This window comes from Rattus norvegicus, chromosome 6, assembly GCF_036323735.1.
Source record: "Rattus norvegicus strain BN/NHsdMcwi chromosome 6, GRCr8, whole genome shotgun sequence".
In the NCBI taxonomy this organism is placed as follows: Eukaryota; Metazoa; Chordata; class Mammalia; order Rodentia; family Muridae; genus Rattus; species Rattus norvegicus.
Genome location: NC_086024.1, coordinates 19,960,302 through 19,967,123, shown reverse-complemented (window position 1 = coordinate 19,967,123; position 6,822 = coordinate 19,960,302).

Genomic DNA, 6,822 nt, shown 5'->3' with positions numbered 1-6,822 from the left:
GGGTTGTGCCTGAGCAAGCATGACTTGCCCTATTTATTAGCAACATCAGATGCTTCAGTTTCCCTTCGGATCACCCCAGGCATTCAGTCTATTTAAAAAATCCAAATAACATCTCGGTCCAACAAACATTCCACTCGAGAGAAATGTTTGACTCTGTCGTTTCCCAGAACTGCCTTCAGGTCTTGGAAGGAGCGCAAACAAGCCTGAGTGATGGTTGATACACTATATCTGGAGACTTATGGGAAACCAGAGGTTCTGGTGAGACCACATACAAATCTCAAGGAAAAATTAAATGTAATTTGGTATTCTGAGAAACCACACAGTAGAGCTTGAATGCAGGTCAAGTCACAACAGCTGTCTGTTATTGCTCATGTAAACTACGGTGAGAGGATTACTTAAACAAACTCCCCTCCTGTCTAGAACTTTCAAAGTATTGAGTATTATGCATGATGATTAATCTTCAGCTCCAGAGGAAGTCCCCAAAGGACTGAAGCTTTTTAAATTGCAGTAGCGTGAGAGAAAAAGGAGTTTGCTGGGTTCTCAGTTTGGGAATCCGCTCTCAGGAGAGTCCTCAGTAACTGGTCAGACTGTTGAATATTAAACCGAGCGAGGGCAGGATGAGCAGAATTCCTTCCTGTGAGCATTTGTACCATATAGACTAAGCAGGCAGAAGGTGTAGCAGCAATTAAAGGATTGCACCACACCCTGCATTTATGGAGTGGTACATCCTGACTCTTTCACAAAGTCTTATTCTGTTGTAAGGGTGAAGTCCTTGTTCTCTAACCAGGAAACCCTTTCCCAACTCCTATTCCTTTCTCCAAGGACAGTTCTGAATATTTTCTTTCTCGTAGAAGACCTTTCCTGAAGGGGACATAGCTGAGATGGTAACACCTTCCCTTGTATGCAGGAGGCCCTGGGCTCAAGCCCTAGCACTGCATATGGAAACCAAAGCTCTTCTTCAGTGCTCTGGGAAGCATTTGGCTGTGGTAAGAACAGTAGACTTGAGGCCCATGTGTGCAGCTCAAACAACCTTTTCACAGGTCTAAGAGCATCAGAAAACACAGATGTTTACATTGCAATTCATAACAGTAGCAAAGTTACAGTTATGAAGTAGCAATGAAAATAATTTTGTGGTTGGTTCCCCACAACGAGAGAACTGCACTAAAGGGTCACGACATTAGAAAGGTTGAGTATCACTGGGCTAAACCAATGGGGTCTCAACGTGACTACACAGAATCTGCTGAGGAACATTATTAGACCATCTTTTATTTATTCTTGAATACATCCTGCACAGGATGAATCTTGATCATATCTACCCCTCTCTCAATCCCTCCTATCCCCATTATGCCCCTTGACACACCCCTCTACCCACTATGATGTCCTCTCCCCTTTTTTGAACCCATTCACTGAGTGCAGACTGTTGGAATATGAACTGATCTCAGTAGCTTGATCTTGTGCAGGTCGTGTGTGGCAACCATAGCTCCAGTGAGGTCATGAGTTCAGTGGCTAGAAGACAGCATTTCCCAGCATTCCTCTGTGTTGTCTACCAGCTCTTGTGTGGCATTCTCTAAGACTTGGGGCTGGTGGGATTGATACAAGGACTCCAGTTAGGACTGTGTACTCAATAGTCACTTATTATCCACATACTGTCCAGTCGTAAGTTTCTATAACAAGCATTCACTGCAAATAGATGCATTGGTGACCAAGACTGAGAACAGTACTAATCTCTGGACATAACCATAAATATTTAGGAAGCAGTTTGACAACATGTCCACTTATCAGAACAGTAGTAGTTCTCCTCCTGTCCAGTGTCTATGACCTCCTGAGACCAAATGTGTTTTTGACCAGTTTTACAGTACCAGGCATGAAGTCATCTGTGGAACTTTAATGCAACACCTAGATCAAAGCCAGGAGTGAAAATACATGCCTGTAATCTTAGTGCTTGAGAAACCAAGGCAGGAAGAAGGAGAGTTCAAGGTTGACCTAGGCTGTGTAGGGAAGACAATGCCTCAAACAAACAAATACTCATGCCCAACAAAACCCTGAGCTAAGACCCCAACTCCGGCTAATTAAATCAAAATCTAGGGCAGGTAGGGAGCAAAACATTGCTAAAACAAAAACCAAAAATACAACAACAACAACAAACAAGGCAACTTTCCTGAGTTCTGCAGTTTGAGGGTGGGACGGAAGCTTGGTCCAATTGGAAGATGGTGGAACCTTCAAGAGATGAGGCCCCTCTGGGAGGTCCTTAGGTGGGTGGGATCTGGACCTTTAAAGACATCCTTGAGCTGTCTGTTGAGAGTTCTGTCGAAGGAGCCAGACAGACAGCCAGAATCCTTCAGTTTGGAAATGTGATCTTATTTCTTAAGCACTGTAAAGTCCTTGTGCTGTAAATCTGTCCCCTTTATGCTCTTGTTAGAGATAGAGGCCTAACCAGTGCCCTTTCTTCTGACCTTCAGGACTGGGAACTAAATGAGTCCTTTACACTGTATTTTATTTTTATAATTTACTCTGTGTGTGTGTGTGTGTGTATGCATATATGCCTGCCTCTGTGTGTGTGTGTCTATGCCTGCCTGTATGTATGTATGTGTGTGTGTGTGTGCGTGTGCGCATATGTATATGAGACTTATATGCAGGGTTGGGTGTGTGCATCTATGTGCATATGTGCCTGCCTCTGTGTGTGTGTGTGTCAGTGTCTGCCTGTGTGTATGCCTATGCCTGTGTGTACGTGTGTTTGTGTGTATGCATATGCCTGTGTGTACATGTGTTTGTGTGTATGCATATGCCTGCCTGTGTGTACGTGTGTGTGTGTATGCCTATGCCTGTGTGTGTGTGTGTGTGCGCGTGTGCACATATGCCTGCCTGTGTGTGCACACAGAGATCAGAGGAACATTAGTCATCATGCTCTGTTACTTCCTGTCCTTGGGGACAAGGCCTCTTAATGAGTCTGAAGCTGGGTTTGCAGCCAGCAAAACCCCGATCACCTTTCTATCACAGTCCTCCCTGACTACATTACTGAGGTCACAAGCACATAGGTCAATGCCCAGCTTCGAATGGGGGTTATGGGAAACTGAACTCAAGGACTCTTGCTGTTCACAGAGTTTTCTTACCCAATAAAACATTTTCCCCCAAACCAAGGCTTATTAATTAATTAACTAATTAATTGATCTATTTTTTACAGTGCTTCACCACAGCAAGCTCCTCCTGATTTTTTTAAAAAATGAGGCGGGTCTACTTCAGATATTTCTTGGTAGCAACAGCAACAATAAACAAGAGACACACATGTACAACTTCTTACTTTACTGCCTGACACAGTAATACCTAATATCCCAAGACCCGAAGCCCTGTTCCCACCCAGCAAGATAAACAAACACTCATTGAGAAGGAACCCATATGTGGACATTTATGTACACCCAGACTAAGATAGAAACACACACAAAAGGATCAAATTACTTCTCTTCAGAATTTCCTTAATATTATGTTGTTTTCCTAGTAACACGCAATGCTTATTAAACATTCTCTCTCTGAAGTGGTGTATGCCTTTGGTCCAGCACTCAGGAGCAGAAGCAGGTAGATCTCTGAGAGTCTAAGGCCAGCCTTGTCTACAGAGTGAGTACCAGGACGGCCAGGAGACACTGTCGCCCTCTCTGCACTTTTGGGTGTGGGTTGGTCTTTCCGAAGGATGTTGAAGCCTGACCTCTGACTGTGATCAAACCATCTTGTCATTTGGTTAGAGCTTGGCACATCAAGTCACGTTCTGACTCTCTGTTCTAGAAGAGGATCCCATGAAGTTACAAGTTCTCCGTGGGTATCCGCCTTCATCGCCGAGTGCCTAACAGCGGACAGTACGTATTCGGCTATAACGATGACTAAGACATATCTCACGGCTCAGTTGTGACACTCGGGACTAAAGGCATAGATAATAAATCATTCAAACCCTGTCACCACATCAGTATTCTCTTGTCTGTCTCCACTAGGGGGTTATTAACATGTCAAGGATATTTTTGGAGAAAATGAAAGTGATAATTCTATCTGTGTTCACTCCTACTTGAGAGGCTAATTTATTTTTAGTGTACTCCCCCAGGAAAAAAAACCTGTCATTATGGATTTCCCTTAATATAAAAGAAGGCATCCTATTTTTAGTCTAATACCAATATTTAGTTCATCAAATGGACTGAGATACTGATAGGATATCTACATTATCCTGTTCAGATATTCAGATAAGAATAGTGCAAAGTGGTGTCTGCGGATGGTTAAATCAATGCCTTACTAATTAATATTTGGGGATAATTTAACTAATGAAAAGGGATGGCAAGGGTCTCCTGAGTGAGAGGTAACCCATCCCAAAGGCCATCAGGCGTGGCCTCAAAACAGAATAGCAGGGTTGACAAACTTTTTTTCTTGTTCCAAATCTTTTTTTATGTGTGTGTGCTTACATCTTTTTTTTAAAGATTTTATTTATTCATTTTATATATGACGAGTACACTGTCACTGTCTTCAGACACACCAGAAGAGGGCATCGGATCTCATTACAGATGGCTGTGAGCCACCATGTGGTTGCTGGGATTTGAACTCATGACCTCTGGAAGAGCAGTCAGTGCTCTTAACCACTGAGCCATCTCTCCAGCCCCTTGTTCCAAATCTTCTTTCTCCTTTTGAGACATGGTCTCGTGGCATCCGAGCTGTCTTCAAACGCATTGTATAGTCAAGAATAACCTTGAACTTCTGATTTCCTGTGTCTGCCTGTCCAGAACTGGGGTTACAGAGACAATCCAGTGCATCTGGTTTACACTATAGTGTTACATTTCCACGTACCAGGCAAGCACTCTGCCAATAGAGCCCCATGCCCACGCCCACAAACTCTTTTCCTTTAAGGGAAAATGGCACGTTGTCTAGGTTTTGCTACTCGGTTCTTGCGGTACAGCATTAAAGCAACCAGAGGGGATGCATAAATAATAAGATGTGATTATGTTCTGGAAAAAGCCTTACTTAAAAAAATATAGACTACAGCATTGAGGAGGTAGCTCAGTAGGTAGGGTCTGGACTAGCACGCATGAAGTCTTAGGTTCGATTCCCAGTACTGCATAAACTAGAGATGGTGACATGTGCTTGTTATCCAGCACCAGGGAGGTAGAAGGCAGGAAGATAAGAAGCTCAAGATCATTGTCAGTTACATGAGGAGTTCAGGGTCAGATTGGGGCCTCACTCAGCAAAACAAAACAAGTCCCCCACAGGTGGATTTGGCATGTGAGCCATAGCTGGCCCCCCACTCCTGGAGTGGAGAAAGCACACCAGTGTTAAGCTGGCCCTCAGGCTGCAGTGAAAGGGTAGCAGCAACCACTGGAATTTTAACTCAGAGAAGCCAGTGGGTGTTAGGGCTCTACAAGCAAGTAGGACAAGGCATGAGAAAATATTAACCAGATTGCTTGGTAATTGTGATCTTTGCTAATTTGTGTTTACCGAGGACTTGCCCGTTTCCCCAAATACTCCTGATAGTAACCCGAGAGTGCCTCTCTCACAGGTAGGGATCTTTCACATTTTGTAGTTGATGAAATTGAAGTTCGGAGAGGTTACCCAACTTTCCAAAGACATACAGCAAGGAAGTATTCCTGAGATAGGAGCCCAGGTGGTCAGACTGGAGGCTGAATGAGATGCTGCTATCGCACTACCAAGGCCAAGGCTAAGCTCCTCCCAGCTGGGAAGGAGTGGAAGTCGCTCTGTGTGAATGCTGTGGTCTCCGTTCAAGTTACGAGAGCATCCTACCCAGCTAATGGGCTAGCAACAGTGTCCTGGGGCCATACGCTGTAGGGCTATTTACATATCGAGCAACCTAGAAGTTGGAGTTAGTATCCTCCATCTGAGAAAGGGGTTTGTCTGTCTGTCTGCCTGTTTTTGCAGAGTACAATACAGATAATGTATCCCTTTAGAGAAGAAATGAGTTGAGTTTGCTTGTAGACCATTAAGAAAGATTGGGGATCTGCAGCCACAACGGAGCTATTTTATCATTGTCCCCTGAGACTTGGAGATCAAAGGAAAATGGATGCTAACATGAATCTCAAGTCTAGTCTTCCAACCAGCAGCCACAAATCCATGACGAGCTATCATGTCATTAGGCAAGCCGAAAAAAAAAAAAATCTCAAACCATAAGAGGTACAATGGGTCATGGAGTCTGGGCTGCAGATTAATTTGGGTTATAGTCTTATTTTGATGTGTGTCTGTGTGTGTGTGTGTTTGTATTCACACTCTCCTTTAATAAACACACACACACAGAGACACACAGACAAATATAGACACACAGACATACACAGACACAGGCACACATATAGACACACACACACACACACTACTACTACTACTATTACTACTACTACTACTACTACTACTACTACTACTACTACTACTACTCTGGTAATATGGTTGAATTTCCTGAATTTGGGGAGACCGTAGAGACCAGCACACCTAGAGTACCATGGATGAGCCTTACCCTGGGAAGCCATCTTTGCGATAATAGTATCTCACTGCCAGGTCAGTGTGCATCTGTTTTTTGAAAGATGGTCTCTCAGAGTGTTGGGCTTGCTGGTTCAGTGAGGCTGGCTAGCCAGCAAGCCTTGGGAATCCACATGGCTCTGTCTCCTTACTCCACCCCGCACAACAGGGCTCATAGGCCGGCACCACCAAGCCCTACTTTTCCTGTGTGTCCGAGGGTTGGACTCAAGTTTGTGGGTCAAGTACTTTATCAACTGAGACATCGTTCCAGCCCCCTTGGTCTCTTTTAAACCATGGATGAAGGAGAACCAGAGGCACGCGTGGAGGCTGGAGAGA